A 21,704-nucleotide genomic window follows, 5' to 3' on the forward strand; every position below is an offset into this window, starting at 1 on the left:
ACTAAAATTAATATTTAGTATGATAATTATGCAATAAGGAAACCCTAATTAAGTTTAGTATGATTAATTAATCAGTTAATCAATATTAATTAAGCTAACAAGATTAATTAAGCTAAGTAAGGTCTATTAAAAATAGATATATACGGGGTCGTATAAGAACGTTTAATATTAATAATAAAATATATTATTTTTTTTCCTTACTCCGTTTTTAATGAAACTTAGGTTAAAACGTAGATAAAAATATGCTCGTTCTAAAGACATATTCGTCGTTTTATAAAACGTCATATTTTAAAAGTTATACGAGAAAAACGAGTGAAGCAGCTGAATTAATATATATAAGCAAGTTAGCTAGCATGTCAAGCAGGTAGGTAGGCACGTCAAATCTATCCCACATCGATCAGAAGATTATTTGAGGTGCTTGCCTGCTTGCTATAAATAAGAAGCTTAGGATTCATTTTTCTTTGCTCATTTCTTTTCTTCTTCTCTCTAAACGTTGGTGTTCTAACCAATAATCACTCAATCGCTATTACGATTCATTTTCCGACCGATCAATATATCCAATGGATGTTTAAGTGCCGCCCACATTAGGGTTATACTTTGTCATTTGTCGTTAATTCGATGAATGAGTTTAAGTATTATACTTTGTCGTTTGTCGTTAATTCGATGAATGAGTTGAAGTATTGCACTTGGTCGTTCGTTGTGAGAATTTGATCTCGTGAGTTATCGTAAAAGCTGTATTGATCATTAACCCGGTTTTTGTGAAATTCGTTAAGGTTCGAATCTCATGACTACCGTTAAGGTTTGATTTGGTTTTTGCACCAATACGTATTCCATTCTGTTAAACTACCAAGAATACTCCCAACTACTCCCTTACAATCAAACAAACTATAAAATCATCAGAAGATCCAGAATAATAAGGTGCATGCCTAATTATCGAAAGAAGTAGAATCAGGAAGTTTGTTAACTCAATCCTGCATGCTGATTTGTGAGTCATTCTCTTTTTATCAATTGTTTTACAATACTCCAAATCATTTTTCAGAGTTATAATTACAGTGATTAAGTTGATGTAATCACCAAATTACAACGAGTATGTGGGGTATTGTGCACATTACTACAGTTTAAATCATTTTAGGTGGGCGAACCTAATTCAATTGATTTACGTCATTCATTGGGGCAGCCAATGGTGATATGACCACTGTCACAGATCCGGTCGAGTGACAAATACTGTGGGTAGTTGGTTGATATCAGAAACATGCGTAAAAGATCTTAACACTGTGAATAATAATAAAATGTGTCATTTTCAGTAAAATGAATGAACTCACTCAGTATTTCCCGCTGACAAAACCTTTTTAAAACGCGTTTCAGGTAATTACAGTAGATTGGAGTAAGGATTGGATCCGGCACTAAAAGACTTCAAGAAGTGGCTTATTTTATTAATTAAGTCAAATTAAGAAATATTGTTTTTATTAAAAGCTACCTTTGTAAGACATGGAATTTATTCCATCTATTTAAATAAAATCTGGTGTTTCTAAACTCTGATATTTTCCTAGCTCACGGTCCTGATGAAATTTCCGCTGCAATGTTTTTCAAAATAATCACCGGTACCACTAGACTGATCCCGGCTTCCGATTCCGGCTAGGATGGGGTCGGGGGTCGTGACAGTAAAGGTGGTATCAGAGCTAAGCCACTACTTTAAGCCTATAAGTGTTGTGATAACAATACTTAAGCTTAAATAAAAGAGTTAGGAGATTGCTATTAACTTAACTGGTAGCACATCTGATAGCATTTAGACTTGAGCATAAGAAAAGGTGCCTTAGTATAAGCTAAGCCACTTGTTTACGCAAATAGGTGTTATAATAATACCTAAGTTTAAACGGAGAATTAGAAACTTAATATTATCTGATAGCACTCTGAATGATATTTAGACTCGAACTTAAGAATTTTGTCTTAATATAAGCTTCAAGATAAAATTACTTATATAAGTATAAATAAGTATAATTGGTATTCAATAAGAATAACGACTAGCAGGCAATAGCATTTAATTGCTATTTATTCTTGTTTATTGGTATTACTTGGTCAAGAATAAAGATATATTATGGAAATACAAATTTCCTTGATTCTGGATAAAAGCCCTAATAAAAAAGAGGCACTTTTTGAAAAGATACTGTTTATGGGAAATAGGAAATTTTCTCCGGCAAAACTGGGTATAGAGTAGCAGACTCTCCAGCTTGTCCGGATATACTGAAATTACCGCTCCGGCGCGAACCGGATAAGACGGGATAAATGGTATGTCAAACCAGTAACAAGATTTCCCTAAATAGTATCATGACCAAATATCTGACTGGTTTTTGGAAATATGAATCTATTATATACATTTAACCCTATGAAAGGTATGTATATTACAACATGTGAAATATATAATATAGATATGTATATCTATAAGGAATTCCAAAAGTCAATTAAGAATAAAGCACAAGCATATGTATATAGATTTCTTTATCAGGAATCTCTCGCATATATCTTTAATTTCGATGTCAAACATTCTTTCGTTTGATCATCTACCTCGTAACTCGTGCAACAAAATAATACTGGAAACCCATTAAGTTGGGACACCATCAAAAATATATAAGAATTACCAATGCGTTACCATAAACTATTAACGCCAGTAAGAAGCAGGTAAAGTTGTGCTAATGCACAAGAAAATACATGAAACTTAAATTATACGTCCACAGATGTCGAAGTGTATCACACACGACTTCCAAGGCAAGATCTTTGAAAAATATAAATTAGGCACGATGACACCAATACTAATTCCGTCAGTAAAAGAACTCCTAATAAAAAAAACGGCACTTTGCCACATGATCTTACAAACGATCACAATATCGCCGAGGTACGTTGGAATAATATTTCACAACCATCAGTGCACAGTCTAATTATAGTCATAATTATTGACACTACAAAAGAAGTCATCTACCTTTGCAAATCCCCTATTTCATTTCATTTCATTCGACATTCCTTGGTAATGTCACTTAACAAAGGTTATCACACGAGATTTCAGATAAAGTTCTTATATTTCTTTCGTTGCAATTCTGACTTCTGCCTATAAATAAGTTGACTTTCGTGTTTCTACTTCTTTTAATAATCATCATACCATAAAGATTTCTTTCATAGTAGCAAATATTGATTCATTTCATTTCTTGATAAATCCACACGCTACACATGCACTGTTTGTTACGCATGTGGTTCATTTGAATTATGAAGACCATAAGAGGGCATCATTCCAATTTGTTGTTTTATCAAAAGCTCAAATATCATTTCGCTATACTTGATCTTTTCATTGTAAACCGCGTTTTTACAAAGCGACGACTCTTTAATATCGAATCAATGAATTTCTTGAAAAACTCGATTTTCTGCCTATAAATAAGTTGACTTTCGTGTTTCTACTTCTTTTAATAATCATCATACCATAAAGATTTCTTTCATAGTAGCAAATATTGATTCATTTCATTTCTTGATAAATCCACACGCTATACATGCACTGTTTGTTACGCATGTGGTTCATTTGAATTATGAAGACCATAAGAGGGCATCATTCCAATTTGTTGTTTTATCAAAAGCTCAAATATCATTTCGCTATACTTGATCTTTTCATTGTAAACCGCGTTTTTACAAAGCGATGACTCTTTAATATCGAATCAATGAATTTCTTGAAAAACTCGATTTTCTTTTAAAGAGTATACATGATTTCTGTTGTGATCATGTTTAAACTTTCTTATTCAAAACTCGTTATATTCAAAATCAGTTAACTTGCTCACAAAACATAGGTCCCATATGATGAATAGAAGCCATCATATTCAAAATAATCCCAACCAGCACTTCAATTCTCTTGAAATATAACATGCTTGTTGGTCTTCAACTTCATTAAATCATTTTCTTTACATCACAATCACCTTGTAGTGACTTTTTCACAAATTTGAAGATTGCGCTAATCTCGTTTACATTTATGACTAATTATTATTATTATTATTTTTAATTAATAGTTGTAATAAAATATTAATAATAATGGTGTTAATATTATTTTTAAAGATTATTGTCAAGAACAGGTATTGGGTAGCCTAGCCTTAGTTAGGCATGGATTGGCCACCTATGCTTAAACAAGGCAGCACTAACCAATATCCAACCATGATAATAACTATTTAGTATATATATATAAATTAAGTCATCATACTTAGTTAATAAATTTCAATTATATGTAAAAATATTTTCTATATATAGAAATATATATATATATATATATATATATACTTCGTACTGTAAAGAGAAAACATATTTTCATAAAACAAATAAAGGGACGAATAAAATTATCTAAATAATCGTCTAAATATTCATAACCAAGACATGTTATAAATAAAATTTTTATCTTGATTAATATTTCACAACTATTAAGTACTTATAGAAATATTCTTTTATAATATATACATATTAAAATATCAAATGTCAATTACGCAACCCAATATTTAAGTATGCTTGATATTAGAGTAAACATTTATTATTTTACTTTTATGATTTAAAATACCCTATTATAAAATCTTATAGTTAAACATACTTGATTTTAAAAATAATAATCGTAAGTTATAGAATATTGGGTAAACCAATTTATAAAACATATATCAGTATATTGTCAAAGTTACCACGGGTTTTGATATTTAAACCTATCTATATTTATTTATTATTCCATCTTATGATAACATAAAAGGAAAAGGAATTTAATAAATCAAAGTATCACCTATCTTTAAATCAAACATATTGATCTGAATACAATTGTGTATTAAAAAAAAAAAAAAAACCTCTAACTTTATTGTCTTTTCATGTATTCTTACAAATCACCCATCACATTGATTTTCTCATATCATAATTCAATATTTGACGAATCATTTTCATGTTTTCATTTCATTTTGAACCGGTCAATCTTAAGTCTTCCTTAGGTACCAATCAAGGTAAGTTTTCTTCTGACAAAGAATTTTACTAATTCCAAAAAAGTTCTTCACATTCATTTTTCTATAGATCATATATCTTTTGGCTTGAACCCAATCACCTTGAAAAAAAACTATACCATTTCATCTCATTCGTTTGAACATTTCATCTTTTGAAATATCTAGATTCGCTTCCTTGAAACTCACAATTTTGAAAACGGTGAATTTATTCGGTCATCATTATTGAATTCTTTCAATCATTACAAACACTTTGTAGCATCCGAATAGAGCTGTAGCCTGTGTTAAACCCTATTCATGAGTCATTCGTTTGATTTGTCATATTCTTGGTACAATTATGTACTCAGATTACAATACACTAAATCCTGTTGTCCAGTACCATTTAAGTAAACGATATTGATTTTCGGATAATCATTAACAAATCATTTTCCATACTTCCATTCACAAATAGATATTTATCAATTCAGAATCTCCCTCAAATTGATCAAAGTAAGTTCATTTCGGATATTGAATCCAGTTGTTCCTATAAATAATTTTTATTTTCAAAAATTCATACCCCTCAAAATATCTTTTGATTCCATTCCACGCTACATTATTCCTCTTAATTAAAAGAAGAAACATAACCCCAAGAAAATATCATAGTTCAAATCTCGAGGACGAGATTTTTATTAAGGTGGGGAGGATGTAACAACCCCCACTAAAATTAATATTTAGTATGATAATTATGCAATAAGGAAACCCTAATTAAGTTTAGTATGATTAATTAATCAGTTAATCAATATTAATTAAGCTAACAAGATTAATTAAGCTAAGTAAGGTCTATTAAAAATAGATATATATGGGGTCGTATAAGAACGTTTAATATTAATAATAAAATATATTATTTTTTTTCCTTACTCCGTTTTTAATGAAACTTAGGTTAAAACGTAGATAAAAATATGCTCGTTCTAAAGACATATTCGTCGTTTTATAAAACGTCATATTTTAAAAGTTATACGAGAAAAACGAGTGAAGCAGCTGAATTAATATATATAAGCAAGTTAGCTAGCATGTCAAGCAGGTAGGTAGGCACGTCAAATCTATCCCACATCGATCAGAAGATTATTTGAGGTGCTTGCCTGCTTGCTATAAATAAGAAGCTTAGGATTCATTTTTCTTTGCTCATTTCTTTTCTTCTTCTCTCTATACGTTGGTGTTCTAACCAATAATCACTCAATCGCTATTACGATTCATTTTCCGACCGATCAATATATCCAATGGATGTTTAAGTGCCGCCCACATTAGGGTTATACTTTGTCATTTGTCGTTAATTCGATGAATGAGTTTAAGTATTATACTTTGTCGTTTGTCGTTAATTCGATGAATGAGTTGAAGTATTGCACTTGGTCGTTCGTTGTGAGAATTTGATCTCGTGAGTTATCGTAAAAGCTGTATTGATCATTAACCCGGTTTTTGTGAAATTCGTTAAGGTTCGAATCTCATGACTACCGTTAAGGTTTGATTTGGTTTTTGCACCAATACGTATTCCATTCTGTTAAACTACCAAGAATACTCCCAACTACACCTTTACAATCAAACAAACTATAAAATCATCAGAAGATCCAGAATAATAAGGTGCATGCCTAATTATCGAAAGAAGTAGAATCAGGAAGTTTGTTAACTCAATCCTGCATGCTGATTTGTGAGTCATTCTCTTTTTATCAATTGTTTTACAATACTCCAAATCATTTTTCAGAGTTATAATTACAGTGATTAAGTTGATGTAATCACCAAATTACAGCCAGTATGTGGGGTATTGTGCACATTACTACAATTTAAATCATTTTAGGTGGGCGAACCTAATTCAATTGATTTACGTCATTCATTGGGGCAGCCAATGGTGATATGACCACTGTCACAGATCCGGTCGAGTGACAAATACTGTGGGTAGTTGGTTGATATCAGAAACATGCGTAAAAGATCTTAACAATGTGAATAATAATAAAATGTGTCATTTTCAGTAAAATGAATGAACTCACTCAGTATTTCCCGCTGACAAAACCTTTTTAAAACGCGTTTCAGGTAATTACAGTAGATTGGAGTAAGGATTGGATCCGGCACTAAAAGACTTCAAGAAGTGGCTTATTTTATTAATTAAATCAAATTAAGAAATATTGTTTTTATTAAAAGCTACCTTTGTAAGACATGGAATTTATTCCATCTATTTAAATAAAATCCGGTGTTTCTAAACTCTGATATTTTCCTAACTCACGGTCCTGATGAAATTTCCGCTGCAATGTTTTTCAAAATAATCACCGGTACCACTGGACTGCTCCCGGCTTCCGATTCCGGCTAGGATGGGGTCGGGGGTCGTGACACGGCCCGTGGTCGGAGATACAGTGATTGTTTTCCGAATCCCTGTTACTGGGGAGTTCGACACGGCCCCGTGCTCAACTCTCTATAACTCGGAAAATAAAAACTGCCAGTAACAATGCTGGGCACGGCCGTGTCCGACCAGGCACGGCCCGTGCTGAGCTCTGTAGAAACTGAAAAACTAAGAAAATCCTAAAAAAAAAACAGAAAAATTTAGAAAAAACAATTAGGCCGTTGATTCCTAACTTTCTTAAAATCCTTGTGTCCCCGGCAACGGCGCCAAAAACTTGATGCGTGTGTAGTGTAATATATTTTTTGGTGTATATTTTAAGCTCTTTTACACTTTTTAGCCAAGTTTTAAATTTATAAAACACGATATTTACTAACACTAAACACACATATGGGCAAGTGCACCCATCGTGAGCGTAGTATAGTGTTGGTAAGATACCGTGGTCGTCCAAGGACACAAGAGCTTTTAGTACCGGTTTATCATCAACGTCTAATCAAATCAAAAAGTTAGAAAAAAGGTTTTTAAACTAGAAAAATAAAACTAACTAAAATGCTGAAAAATAAAATAAAAGTAAAAACAGATAGACAAGATGAATCACTTGGATCCGACTCGTGTGTAGTGTAACCTTTGATTATTTACGCACTTTTGCACTTTTTAAGAGATTACCTTAGTTATTGTAGTAGGCCCCTCTTTTAAAGGTGACATTACCCTCAACCCAATAGTTTGAGTCAGCAAGGATACAATCCTAAAGGGTCGGATTATTGAAAGATAATTAATTAAGTTATTAATGCATATTGTGGTAGGCCCCTCTTTTGAAGGTGACGTTACCCTCGGCTAAGTAGTCTGAGTCAGCAGGGATACAGTCCTAAGTAGCCGGGTTAAAGTTTTAATAGTAGCTTACTTGTGAGGGGATCAAAGAGTTTGGACCCCCGCCATCCAATACCGGTGGGTATTGAAGGAGGTCCTACTAAATTTGACCCAGGTCCTTTGCAGGATCTATACACTGAACAATGGCAAGACTCTTACCAAACCGTTCCCTTAACCCCCGACCAGGTAGCCAACATATCTCCATATAGACCGTGGAGATATGAATGATGAAAATCTTTTATTTTATATAGACAGTAAAATAATGCCAAGACACCACGGACAAACGATAAGGAAGAATCACCTTCAACATAAGAAACTAGTTATTAAAGTCATTAACACATAACCAAATAAAAAGTGCGAAAAGATTAAAAATAAAAAGTATTACACTAAACACTTGTCTTCACCAAGTGATGTAAGAGACTTAGGCAAACATGGCCTTTGATTGTCAAGAACTCTTACGATCAATCTTGGATCCCGAGACGACTCACACACTCTATGATGGACGATGGCGGTGGATGATGGTGTTGTGATGGTGGTGGGTGGTGGGTGAAGTGTGAGAGAGGTGGTGTGCCAAGGGATGGTTTGCAAATGAGCCAATCACCCCTATTTATAGCCTGAACAGCAGCTCGGGCACGACCCCGTGTCCATCCTCCTTCTCTTTCTTCATTAATTGCAGTTTGTCTGCATTAGTTGACCATGCCCCCGTGTCCTTTGAGCACGACCCCGTGTGCAGAATCGTATCTGTACTATCAAGATTTCCCTAGATTCTGCGAATCTTAGAGTTGACCACGACCCCGTGTCCGCTGAGCACGGCCCCGTGGTGGGCGATAGAAGCTTCTACAACTTTGTCTTTTCTGCTGACACTTGGGCACGCCCCCGTGCTCATTGAGCACGGGGCGTGTTCAGCCTTCTGTTCTCTTGTTTTTGCTTGGAAGGATGCTGTCGGGGGGATGGGCATGCCACGTTTGTTCCTTTTCTTGTATTTATGTTGGATTTAGCTGTCTTTTTGCTTCTTTTGTTCAGTTGAGCTCATTTAATCCTGAAAATTCAAAAGGAAGACAAAAAACACACTTTTTCCAACATTAGTACTTAAAAAGGGTTAGTTTTATGCCACAATTGATGTAATTTATATGTTGCATTTTGTGCACATCAACTAACAATGTTGTGGATATAATGGCATGAAATGATAGGAATCACATTAGCATAAACTCAAGCGCGAAAGGCTAACGAGTCAAGAGGCAGCAAGGAAGCAAGCACGAACACGAACACTCAAGGTAAGTGATTCCCAAGAGTAATTCATGTTTATGTAAATGAATTTATATACATAAGAAGATTTGGGAATCATAAAGGGCCGGATTATTATTATTGGTGCCAAGGTAAGAAATGTTGTAATGGGTCAACATGGTTTAACTAGTCTTAAATCTATATGGTAGGAGAAACGTTTCATAATAAGGAAATAACTTCGTAGAACGTTTAACATGGTAGTTGGTATAATCAGGTCAACAACGATGTAAAATGACTTTAAGGTGGTTAACGTGGGAGTCGGGTTAAACATGTGTTTTGGAGGCATACATGAAGGAGGAATGATCAAAGAAAGAAGAGTTTGGAAGCTTACAGTGCCATAAGCCCTGGTTGTAAGTCAGACAACCATGGCCGTAGACCCCATCTGGGGTCGTAGGCCAAGCTAGTTAGGGTGTAGCCTACGGCCTGGGGCGTAGGCTACGACCTCATAAACCCATTCCTAAGCCTCATTAAACTTCCATAATGCACCTAACCTTACCAAATAGTTGTGTGAGGTACAGGTGAGTACGAGACACGAATTAAGTTCCGAAATGTGCCTCAACCTTACCGAGAAGTTTTGTGAGGTATGGGTGGGAATGAAACTTGTATGTGATTATGTATAAGAATAAAATAAGTAAGTTTACATGTATGTATGTACTTAATTATGTGTAATAGTTGAGACTCGTAGATGAGCATTATTAGTAAGGGGTAAGGAGGTAGGCGTGTTTGTATAGGATTTATATGCATGGACATATTTGGCTAAAACTTGCGTGTACGAATGTGTAGGATGTAAATGTGTGTATATATATATATATATGTGAATGTATAGATAGGTATGCAAGCATGAAGTGGAATTGAATATATACAGACGAATATGACTAGAATGTACACGTACATGGTTTTTGATACACATGTTTGTATTGGCGATACTAATTATGTTGTCTTTAAGAATGGAATGAAAGTGGAGGTATAGTATTGTTCGATTTTGAAGATTTGACATGTGAATGCAATGATTTATTCAGCAAGATAACTAAGAGGATTAGTATATGCAGAAAGAATGCAATGTGATTGTTTGTTTATGTAAGTTTAGATTATGTTTGACGTCTCCAATTACTATGTTGTGGATGTATGTGGTGACTGCAGGTTACACGGAATCATCATCATGATGATGTGTAACAGGTTGAAGATCAAGTGGTAACACAAATTGTACGAGAGTATGTGGTTATTGCTATGAGAATGAAGAATGTAATTATTGTTAAAGACTTACTTTAAAGAGGATTTTCAAGCATGTTCGAATGTTTATAACGAAAGAAATTTAAGGTTCATATTTCCGTTGCGTCTTTTCGGCTGAAAGTGTTAGGGTCTTATATTATAATACGAATTTACCCCTATTTATGAATACTTTCAAGGTAATTTATGAAGAAAACACCACCTAAATCGTTCCTTTTCTGTTTTTGTAGGATTTAAAGGTCCAAGATAAAAAAGAAGTAGAAAAAATGAAAACCAGACGAAAAATACGAAGTTTCCAAGAAGCACCCACGTGCACAACAAGGCATGGCCATGCCTCTCGCCTCAGCTCGCCTTTTGGAAGAATCAGAACAACTTGGTGGGCAAGAAAAAAACAGCCAGCATGCCCGTACATAGGCATGCATGGTCGTGCCTCCACAAAAGACAAACATGACAAGACAAAAGCTAGAGACCAGAAGTAAACTTATTGTTGCCCCTATTGGGACACCTCACCATGCACGGCCGTGCATGGTAAGGCACGCACGCACGTGCTCATGTTTTCCTGGGAGATAGAAAGTACAAGATCTCCAAGCTTCCAAAGAATTCAAGGACAAGCACGAGCGTGCCTCCCCCTTGCATGCCTATGCTCCCCTGCCTTCGGCTAACCTATAAATAGAGGCCGCATTCACCATTTGAGGCATGCCCTTCTTTGCTCTCTTGTTCTTTGGTGTGCTATAGCCTCAAAGTTAATAGACTTGTGCCTCATTGGCCTTGTTTTCTCACCCTTGAAGGCTCTAGTCCCTTGGAGAAAGTGTGTATGATCCATGGAGCTTGACTAATCAATAGCCAAGTATGCCATGATCATGATGCTTCCTAAACTCCCTTTGCTTGGAAGTGAGATGTTGATCCTTAGGGAAGGCCTTCATGCCGACTGAAACCTCTCCAAAGCTAGGATCCTACATCCTACCTTTGATAATTCATGTTAAGAATAAGGTATCGTTAGATTAGTTCACTAAACATATGTAATAAATGAGAGTTGAGAGACACTTTGTTGCACACATACTTGCACTTGAGCTAGAGCTTGAAGACCATGAAATGTGGTAATCGCCATTGTTAAAATTGTTTCATATGGTTGTAATTTCTATGCCTTCTCATACTCTTGGATTAGTTAATCTCATTGATATATTATTTTTATCTTATTTAATGTTTTTACCTTTTACTAATTGTTGGTTTATTATCTTTTGTGATAGGATTGCATGACCCCTTTGAAACTAAATTAGCTTAACCTCTTAATTTAACTATATTAGTTTTACCTAACTTAACTTGACTAAGGTGTGTATACGGCTTCTGGTACCCTTAATCATATTCGGTGTTCTTGATAACCCTGGGAGGTAAAGCTTATTAGTACACTCATTGTGTGTAACAACACATATACTAATAAGGGAAATTCGAACTTGGCCTATCAAGACGACGATTATTATGTAGACTTCTGGTATTAAACTAGATTCGAGTAACAAGTCTCTGGTATCAAACCAGATCTTGGGGGAAATAAAAGGCTTTTGATATTGCATTGGGATCCTTTGGGAAGGCTTCTGGTAATGCACCAAGATCCGATTGAGGGGTAAATTTAAGATAATTAATTAACGGGGGAATAAGGTAATCCAGTGGAATAGAAGATAACAGGTGAAATGGGACCTATTTTGCTTATTCGGTAATTTAATCAATTTGATGACTAAATCACTTCGGTAATTTAAAAGATCCCTAAACGTGAGCTCATTTATTAAGCTTGAAATAAAGCACTAATTAATTAGGTTATAAAAAGATAATATAATCAAGATGGCTTTAAATTAAACCAATCTTGTTGTGGCATATCGTTTACCAGTCGAAAGAATATGGAAGGTTCATTATGAGCATATTTCTAGACCGGTCTATCGATATGTTGTGACAAAATTGAGGGATGTTGGCAGCTAGACCAAAGAAACCATTTCTAATTTGTATAAAAGATAAAATCGAAGATTTAAACATTTTTCTCATTTTATACAATAAACTATATTAATTAAGAAAGACTTATCCAAAAGTCCTTTCTATAAGGATGGTCATGATGATAATAAACAGTTGAGTAGGGGAAGCGTATCTTTGGACGATACTTGATTCTTATCTAAAACAATACTATATGTGATGGGTTCTCTGCCCGTTGTGTGTGTTTAGTTTAAATAAAAATAATTTTTATAAAATCAATACTAGATAATCGTGTTCCTAAGTTATTAGATTAACGCACTTAAGTGCTCAATATTATTAATTTAATACACCTGATTCACATCCCATCATGGTACAAGTTAAAACGTTAATTTGTGAGTTATTGATATTAATAATATTTTTACTAAACTTCCACTCTTTTATCACCGCATTAGCTAAATTTAGTTGCTTTATCAACCCCATTTAATTTTATTCCAGTTATAAACATCTTAAATCTTAAAAAGCTAATAAAGACCTACTTATTTGAAATTATAATTTAAACTATTTAATTAGGTAATAATTAGTGTTCATAAGTAGAGTTAGATAAAAGTATACCGACCCTAAGTTTAATAATAAAGCTTGTTCATTTTCCAAATCTTCTTCTCTTTTAGATTCGGGATGAATAACGAAAATGACTTCACTTTCACTTATTTACGAGCCATTCTCGTGATTTTGACTTGTGGTCCTTGAGCAAACCGCATTGAGGTCGACCAAACAATATGGTAGGACTAGCAGTCTTGTCTCTTACCAAAGTTTCTTCTATTTGTAATTTTGATTCCTGAATCACGATAAAGAGTAATGTACAACCCATATTGCATGTGTTACAACTACTTATAGCATGACAAGTTTGGTTAATTTCCCTTGCATCTTCTTGGAATGTAGGCGACGGGTATACCCGAAACCCGACACAAATGCAACGGGTATACCCAATACCTGAGGCGATGGGTAATGGGCCGGGTATGTGATTAGTTTTAAAAAATTTCGCGGGTATAGATCGGGTATAGGATTAGGTGATACCCGACCCGATTACCTGAAACCACATACCTGTTTACCCAAACTATATACCCGATCATATACCCGGATTTTTTAATTTATATTTTTTATTTTCTATTAACCCTTGTCTATTAATAATTTATTTTAGTATGTTCATAATGTGAAAAATAAATTTTCTTTTAGTATATGTATTTGATAATAGTATTTATATTTTGTATGTTATGAAGTATATACATATAAAGTATATGTATTTGATAATAGTATTTATATTTTGTATGTTGTGAAGTATATACATATAAGTGTATAAGTACTATAAAGTTATTATTAATTTATGATAAAACTTATATTATGTAATGTAAGTTTTTAATTTATAATTGTAAACAAATGTATCTGGAAACCCCAACGTAAATATTTTAACAAATTAATGCGTATACCCGATACCCGTGGGTATAATCGCTACCTAACGGGTAATTACCCGACAAATATCTGACGGGTGTTAGGTCGGGTATGAGACACAATTTTACAAACGGATATGGGTATGGAATTACCAATGCCTAACCCGAACCTGACCCATTGCCATCCCTATACACAATGTTGAAACAGTGAATTGACAAATGGTAATCAAATGTCATCATTATTTAATTAAGTAATTAACCCAAACTAATTTTTACTAAAAAACTTGCACCAAGAGATGTATCTCTTCACTATTTTCTTTATTTTTGATGTATAACTAGATATACTACCGGCCGCGATGCGGCGGGATGCGACGATAATTACATTTATATTTATACTAAGTCGGACGTCTATTAAATGAAGTCACATCAACAGTTTCTTTTAATCCACACGCATCACCACTGAACTTCATGTAGCCACCACCACAATCACGCTTCTGCTCACGCATGACAGAGAATTGGAAAACTAAAGTTATATCCTTCTTGTTGTATTCTTGGTACTCAGCTGCAATTGCATTAAACCTGTAGTCTTCACTTTTCTGTATACCTATTGTTAAAGGGAAACACAACCTATTGCCACCCCTAAACTCACATATCAATTGTAAATTGTAATGCATGTATTTGCTTCTAATTAAGTTTTTAATACCTTTGCAACACGATCACACCACTCCAGTCATTGGATGAAACAACATAACCCAATCCATATCTATTACAATAACATAGCCGACCGGAATTGTAAAAATAGAAAAAAAAAAACAATTTTTTAGTGAAATAAATTATAACTCACTGGGTATCATTTGCTAGTTCGATTGCTTCTTGTTCTGTTGAAAATCTAATATATCAGATTTGCCATCTCCAGTTCCAACAGCCCATTCATAATGCTTGTACAACTGCAATACATAATATCACCTTCATAACCACTTATCAGTGTCTGTGTTAACGTATGAAACGCCGTTAACGGTTGTAACGTTTCTTACTGTTGATTAGATATGTCGAGTTATTCAACACGATTATCATTGTTGGTTTGAAGGTTCCAAAGGGAATAAGCCATGTGGGTTTGGCTGGTTGTATTAGAAGTCAATTAAGTTCCATCTAACATGAAAAAAAAAATAGATCATAAGCCTAGAGTTCAGCCCAAATTTACTAACCCAGACACAATGGGCCAAGCAGAAGGTTTAAAATTAAATCCTTCTATGAGCTGGATTTACGCCCAAGTTTTTTAAGTTAAGCATGTCACAACTTTAAACCTAAATTCTGGTAATTTAGGAGAAAAGATGTATAGAAGAGTATATTACATAATCATGTAAGGCTGTCGCCATAAGTCATGAATTTGTGCTCGAGCACAACCAGATAACCACGTCTTTTCTCAGCACAAAGGTGGGTACATTACATGATATCGTGCAAGGGCTATCTCTTTAGTAGTCCAAAATCGAATTTGAAAACCATTACTTGGCTGATTAGAATCAACAGTAGTATTTCTAGTGTAAAGTACCTTTTCTAATGATTCTGACCCACACCCCCCAAAGCTGAAACTTTTGAACAAAGTTGGGGAAACTAAATTCCAAAGTAATCACCTATTCAAGTGCAATCGTACGACCTTTGCCCACCATCTCAACTGCAGTTTGCTCAATCAGACCTGCAGTTCACAAGGTTCAGGACGACCTTTTCCCGAGAGGGATAGGTAGACCTGAGAGGGGGGTTAAGCTCCTTGGGGGGGCGGTTAGCCGAGATTCTGTTTTTATCGGGGAATTAGCAGGGCGGCGGGCATTGACAGCGGTTGACCTTATGAAACTCTTGCCCTGCCTTCAGGACCCCCAGTGCGAGCTTCTTCTTTTAAGGTCATGCATGGGGGTAGCTAAGTTACTGTTTGGGCTGCGGACCTGCCAACCCCACTTGATGGCAAATGCGGTATCCTGTTTTGACGATGGTCTTCGAGAGGCTATCGAAGACATTGTTGTTTGTGGGGGGTCCTACTTCGGTGACCTTCAATGGCGTCTGGCATCTTTGCCGATGTGTCTGGGTGGTTTGGGCCTCCTCTCAGCTCGGGATGTTGGAGTTTATGCTTTTATGACGTCTAGAGCTCAGTCGTGTGTATTGCAAGACCATATCCTTCGGAACAGTGGGGTTGTTAAGCTTGACGTAGACTACCAACAAGCCCTTGAGTACTTAAGTGTCTCTCTTCCAGACTTTGATATTGGCGGTTTCTCTAATATGGACACCGCCCCCTCAAAGCCACAAAAAACATTGGCGAATGCCCTATTTGACAAAATCGCTCGGAGTCTGGGAGAAGCATTTGATTTGTCTCCCCGCCAGAAGGCGGTGATTGAGTGCTTGAAAGGCCCCCATGCGCAAGACTTTTTTTACTGTTATCCCGATCGAGGGGCTGGGGTAATGCATGTCGGCTGTTGAGTATAGGGCTATCCTTAAATACCGGCTGATGATCCCAATGTATCCAGAAGATGAAACCTGTCCAATCTGACATAAAGCTTGCATGGATAAATACGGGGAGCATGTTGTTCATTGTAAGGAGCTCCCTGGGTTCAAATATCGGCATGACTGGGTGAGGGATGTTTTAGGGGACATCTTGAGGAGATCGGGGATTTCTGCCAAGAAGGAGGCCCTTGTGAATTTCCTTACAGATCCCATGGAAGGGAGATCTACATTGAGACCAGCAGATCTACTCGTCTTTGGCTGGGCGGGAGGGAAACATGCTTGTGTGGATCTCACAGGAGTCTCCCCCTTAGCTGGTTTAAGGGATAGCGGGTTTGTAGCAGGACAAGCTATAAGGAAAGCGGAATAAAAAAAGGTGGATAAACACGCTAAAGCCTGTGCTGATAACCAACATGCATTTGTCCCCTTCGCCTTCGACACCTTTGGCTCCCTAGCTCCAGAAGCTATTCGTTTGTTGACTAGGGTCCAAAAGGTTATCCACAGCAGTTGCTCATCAACAGGGGGCAGGGATTTGTCTTTAATAGGCTAGGGTTTGCTATTCAGAAGGGGGTAGCAGCGCAGCTTGTTGCTCGCTTACCTGCGTTATTGATGTAACTCGGCCAGTTCATATATATAATTTACCTAGCTTTTAAAAACAAATTAGAATGTATATATAATTTCTAATATAGCGCACACATTTAACTGGACACTTTCGTGGCGAATATAAATAAATCTAGCTAAGAGGATTCATGCCTTTTGTGGGCCCCATAGCTCAAGATGTTTTCCTGTACACTGTGATCTTTCCTTGCTCAAGATCTATGCTTGTTGTATACACCCCTATTCATTTGTTACCAAATATTAGCATACAAAAGATTCACATAAAGTTGTTAATATTAATTTAGTATTTACACAGTTATAATTGTTAAAAAATATACAAGTCACGTGTGATTATTAAACAAAATGATTAGTCTAAAACTGGTCAAAACTTCAAAGAAACAACCAAAGCATGTAAACACGCAAGCCACTTTCAAAATTTTCCTTTGCACCGTCTTGTTTTGCCTAAAAGCAAATATTTAGGTGCAAACACATAGTCCAGTTTATTAGCTCTAGCAATCTCTTTCCATACACCCTCCTGTTTTCTTTTTATTTAACTACTATTAACCATTGTGTCGAAAGATCATTAGTTTTAACAAATAGCCCTTCCTGTTAATTCTTACCAAACAAACCCTAAACAAAAAAAAATCAAATAAAACTAAAAGCTGGAATCAAGAACTTACCAGTTATGGCTTTTATATCATCTTTCCTCATAGCCTCTGCAAAGTTCTCCTTCAACCAAGCAAGAACTAAAAGGGTCAAACCAATACAAATAATTAATCATTAACGTGAAATTATGCTAAAAAAAAGTCAAATCAAAATCCCCAATTAGCAAAGGTTCAAACTTTTTTTCCAATAGCCTCCAATGTGGAAACACCACCACCGTGTCGGCTCTGCCATTGCTAACCGGTGCAGATTAACTAACCATTTAGGGCCAATAATACTTCAATTGAAGATTTGATTCTTAAGCGATTTGGCAACGGCGAAATGAGTCATGAACTGTTAATTCCGGCTGCACAGAGACGACGAAGGCTACGGCGTTTGGCGGCGAGAGTTTATTGATTTAACACTATGGTCGATCTAATCCGTTCCGGTGAAGCGAGATAGGAGGAATTCTGGTGTGAGAAATAAAGAAAGAAAAGGAAAACCTGGTGTGAAACGGAGTAACATTTGTTGGTTTTAACGTATAGAAAGAAAACAGAGAGCCTGACGCGTGTTTGGCTGTTGATGAATCATCCACCACCGCTAGAATGGCCAATAAGGGGAAATGACTGAAAACCTGGTACAAACAGAGAAGCAAACTATATAACTCATAATGCCTAACTATGTTAGACCATATCATATGAGTTCCAATACTCATTTGGTTTACGAAACCTCATACTAAAATGAAACCTAACCTAAGTGCTTACGACCCGATATGACCCGTTTAGGTAGCTTACGCTACTTTAACGCGTCGTTCGTGTAAAACGCATTCGAAACGCCTAACTAGTCCTATGACAAGTAATATATGCCTTAACATGTCTAATATTATTGTCTAATCAGTTTAGATGTCAAAATTTAGGTTACATATGCTTAAAATGAATTTATGCGTAAAAAGGGTATTTTGGTAATTTTCCTAAGGCATATAAACTACCTATCATATGATTAATTAAACCTAGGTGACTATAAGGTATAACTAATTCAAGAAAGTAGGAAACAAATCCATTTAATCTTAATAGTATAGTTCTTGCTCCTAGAGTACAGTTTTTCATAGGGTTGAGAAATTAATCCTCATAACCGATAATCGAATCATAACCGAACCGCTATTAACCGACGGTTATGGTTATGAAATTTCGATTAACCGACTAATCGGTTATCGTTACGGTTATGAAGTTTTGGTGAACCGAAATAACAAAAACCGAACCGAACTTGTAATATTAATTCTATATAATAAATTTATGTTTTACTTTAAACCATACAGAGTTTTTCTTTTTTACTAAGATAATAGTATGTTAGTAACAAAATGATCTTAAGATAGAGATTGAAGATCCTGTGCATTAATTCAAAAGTGTGAGAAGTGTGAGAAATATTGTGGAGATGACATGTGTCCTCAATCTAAATTAATTCAAAAGGGTAAACAAGTAATTTTCTTTATTTCCATAACCGCCACCCTTAATTATAGGAATATGAATTAAGAATTAATCTACGAATTTGTGTCATCTCGTTCATCAATTATTAATTCTGAAGATCGCAGAATGAAAATTTATATAGTGTTATATAGTGTTACATAGTGTTATATAGTGTTATATAGTGTTACATGGTGTTATATGATAGATGTATAGTGTTATATAGTATTATATGGTGTTATATGGTATTATATGGTGTTATATAGTGTTATTTATAGTTATATAGTGTTATAGTGTTATATTTTTCTGATAGCATGTCTATGATAGATGTATAGTGTTATATATTGTTATATATTGTTATATAGTGTTACATAGTGTTATATGGTGTTACATAGTGTTATACGGTGTTATATAGTGTTATATGATGGATGTATAGTGTTATATATTTCTTGTAGCAGTTACATATTTCTGGATAACACTATATAACACCATATAATACCATATAACACCATATAACACTATATAACACTATACATCTATCATATAACTAATTTGAAACATATACAAAGACACTATTACCCCTACAATTTTCAAATCATTCCAAATAATTAAAACACAATTTATAATTTGGTCTCTATTGATCTCAACCATTAGATCAAAAATCTAATGGTTTAAAACACTTTTTACACTTCTCACACTTTAGACACTTTGTACACTATCCCTACCCTTAAGATAGATGCCCTTTATTTTGATGAAGAACTAAGGTGTTATCATCGTAAATTTTTTTGTTGAGAATTACCTTATTAAAAGGAATCGTACATCGGTAGTCTAACCAAAAAGTGTAGTTTTGGTTATCTTATAAAAAAGGCCCAAGCTAAGTCTAAACCGTACAAGCCCCTAATGCACGCCCCTATTTATTTCAAACTTTGCTTGATTAATTAACTGAAATTAACCAAAATCGAACCATAACCAACTTCATAACCAAATAACCATAACCGAAGTTCAGTTGTGGTTATGGTTATGAAATTCCATAACCGAAACTAGCGATTACGGTTATAATTAATGGTATAACCGAACCACTACCACATACCTTGTCTCACCAAACCCTATCCCATCTCCCCCTTTTTAACCTGTCATTTGTCATTGGTCATCCAACATATGACTAAAGTTTGAGACTAAATTCTTAAACTCTTAGAATTAAAAAACAAAGTGCATAACATACACGACATTACAACATAGTCCTCCTAGTAGTTTAGTCTAATATTAGTATATGCAGTTTCTGTATGGGTGTGGTGCAGTGGCGGAACTAGAAGAAATATTATGGGGTATTCTAATTTTTTACTGTACATTTATAGAACAAAATTTTTTTACCTACATTCCGGGGCGGGACCGACCCTGAAAATTAAAGTGCTATGGGCGAGCCAAAAAAAGGCCCTTATGCTTTACCAAATTAAATCTTATAAACTAGTTTAACAACAAAAATAAACTCTTAAAACCTAGCAAATAACAAATATTTACAAACTACTTACTAGTTACTACTAATCGTCTAAACTATAATTCTATAACATCATCATACAATACATATTACATTCATACAATCATACAAGAAGTCAAGAAATCAAACTATCAAAAATCAAATAGACATATATTGAACATTCAGATATCGAACGTTCAAAAAATCAAATACACAGATATCAAAAATCAGATTTAGAGGACAATATAACTCACAAACTGCGTGTGCGACGATTGTGCGAAGATTCGTTCGGCTGTTCCAATCCACTGTGCGTGCGAATGTGCGATTGTTTGGCAGTTCAGGTTCAGCTGTTCAGTTTTTATGCGTGTGACGTTTGGGAATCAAGATCCCTTCTTCGACAATCTACGTCTGCGACCTCCTGACCTCCTGCGAGGTTTGGTTTTCATGCCCTTAATCAATAGGTAATTTAATTAAACTGGGCTTTTTTATAATTTCGGCTTAATGATTATGAAACTTGAGTAAAATGCACGGATAGTCCCTGTGGTTTGGTGAAATTTCATCTTTAGTCCCCAACTTTTGGAAATTACACCGGTAATCCCTGTGGTTTGACGATTTGTTACTCGGATAGTCCCTATGATGGATGTCCGTTAGTTTATGTAGTTAAGTGGCTGTGAAATGACAAAATTACCCTTTTTATATGATAAAACAAAATAAATTAAATAAATATATATATGTTTGGGGGCCCACTTATTATAAAAGCAATAACAAACAAACCCCCCCTGCAAATCCCAGTTTCTTCTCTCGCTCTCTCCTTCTCTCCTGCCGGAAATTGAATCGGATCGCAGACGGAGGTTTGTGGTTGTGGTGGGCTGTAACAGGTTGCAGACGGTGGTGGAATCAGATTGTGGGGCG

At 35.1% G+C, this 21,704-nt stretch overlaps 2 long non-coding RNA genes across 3 annotated transcripts; both read right to left on the reverse strand.

Annotated features, from left to right (window-relative positions):
* Positions 1–14,396: 14,396 nt before the first annotated feature.
* On the reverse strand, positions 14,397–15,827 carry LOC110908851. 2 transcript variants are annotated; one of them, XR_004881245.1, is made up of 5 exons: positions 15,764–15,827; positions 15,167–15,281; positions 14,977–15,079; positions 14,836–14,895; positions 14,397–14,736 (listed from the first exon to the last, which is right to left on the reverse strand). It is a non-coding gene; the product is annotated as an uncharacterized LOC110908851 (long non-coding RNA). The 2 variants fall into 2 exon arrangements; XR_002574938.2 differs by having other exon boundaries at positions 14,397–14,895.
* A 1,541-nt stretch (positions 15,828–17,368) lies between these two features.
* On the reverse strand, positions 17,369–18,462 carry LOC118487300. Its single transcript, XR_004881246.1, has 3 exons — positions 18,059–18,462; positions 17,897–17,962; positions 17,369–17,456 (listed from the first exon to the last, which is right to left on the reverse strand). It is a non-coding gene; the product is annotated as an uncharacterized LOC118487300 (long non-coding RNA).
* Between the last annotated feature and the right edge of the window lie 3,242 nt (positions 18,463–21,704).

The sequence above is a fragment of the Helianthus annuus genome, chromosome 15 (assembly GCF_002127325.2).
Source record: "Helianthus annuus cultivar XRQ/B chromosome 15, HanXRQr2.0-SUNRISE, whole genome shotgun sequence".
Taxonomy (NCBI): Eukaryota; Viridiplantae; Streptophyta; class Magnoliopsida; order Asterales; family Asteraceae; genus Helianthus; species Helianthus annuus.